Source organism: Cynocephalus volans, chromosome 8 (assembly GCF_027409185.1).
Source record: "Cynocephalus volans isolate mCynVol1 chromosome 8, mCynVol1.pri, whole genome shotgun sequence".
Taxonomy (NCBI): domain Eukaryota; kingdom Metazoa; phylum Chordata; class Mammalia; order Dermoptera; family Cynocephalidae; genus Cynocephalus; species Cynocephalus volans.
The window spans coordinates 71,456,490-71,457,998 of NC_084467.1; the positions used below are offsets into that span (position 1 = coordinate 71,456,490).

General features: G+C 38.5%; 1 pseudogene; it reads right to left on the bottom strand.

Annotated features, from left to right (window-relative positions):
* Positions 1-287: 287 nt before the first annotated feature.
* LOC134385036 (large ribosomal subunit protein uL6-like) lies at positions 288-872 on the bottom strand (annotated as a pseudogene).
* Between the last annotated feature and the right edge of the window lie 637 nt (positions 873-1,509).

Genomic DNA, 1,509 nt, shown 5'->3' on the forward strand with positions numbered 1-1,509 from the left:
CTTCCTCTGCTTCCATCTCTCTACTTCCTACCCACTGTCCTTTCTTTGAAGGTTCTCTGACTTCCAGACACCATGGTCTACAACTTGATGGACGCGTTAAGCAACTGTTATCTGTTTGGGGCATTTTGTTCCAGTGTAAATGAGAATTAAACACTTTCATATATGTATTTCTTATTTGAAATTTTTTTCCCCCCAAATGAAAGGTCTTTATTCCTTCATTAAAATTTACAAGCATGTCTTGGGAATCATCCTGTTGTTTGTTTCTGTAGCTGGACAACTCTTAGCTCTTATTCGTCAGCCTGCTCAACTGTTCCTTTTTTCAGAGACATAGATACCATCCCCAAATTTTCTGATGTCCTTGTTTTTAACTGCTGTGACTTGCTGAATCAAAACAGCTGAATTTGAAACAAGTTCAATGTCACTTCCTTCAAGGATTAGCTCATCTTTCTGGGCTTGAGAGAGTGAACAAGCAACACCTGGCCTCATTCGAACCCTGCAGATCTATTTTTCACCCAACGAATTTCTAATTTCAACAAGACACCCATTCTCCTGAATAACGACATTGATGGGGAATGAGCATACACAGACGTCATCTTGTAGCGGAAGCCCAGAGTAACACCCTTGATCGTGTTCTGTACGTGACTACAGATAGTGCCAACAGTAGCCAGTTCCTTTCTATTTCCCCATCATTTGTCAACCCGGAGCCTCTTCTTTTTCTTTCCAAGGAGACAGAGCTCTACATTGATGTGATTGAAGTCCCTCCGCAGCGTCCCTCTGGGGCCCTTCACTATAACTGTGCGTCCCTTCAGAGTGATGTCGACATTTTCTGGAATGTCGACAGTCTGAGTGCTGAGAATGGTCTTCATTCTCGCAGTAGATGCAGCAAAGAGATTATTTGTAATTTTAAATTCCAATAAAATGTAATTTTCATTAGGGCAAATAACTTGTCTGCTCTTTTCCATGGTATTTCCAGTTTCCAGCAGTGTTGTTGATACATACGATGTACACATTAAATATCTGTGTATATTGAATGTGCAAATGAATGAACTTATGTTTCTGTCAGTGAAGGGCTAGATATTTTAACTGAAACTCCTGCTGATACACTTAAAAACACTAAATAAAATGTTTTTAAAAGTCTTTTAAAACGCATTGATGAGCTGGCAAGAAAGTAAAGTCAAAAACTAAGAGAAAGATGGAGCCTAAAGAGATAAACTAATCTAAGTGGAATATTGATACCAAATTTTGCCTCTTCCCTCAGGGGTTTTTATTGAAACTTGGAAATTTGATCTTTTGTTTTTATAGTGTATTGAGGCACAGGAATCAAAAGAAAATTTCCAGGGAGCTCTCTTGAGAATTCGTAACCTTAAGTTGGTTTTCATGTGGCCACGCACCTCAAATTCATACTGGGAAAATCTCAAGTACGTAAGTGTTTTGAAGAGGGCCTACTACATGAAAGAATAGTAAAAAGTTTCCATTCCTTAAATATATGTCTCTAAACTACTCAGAATT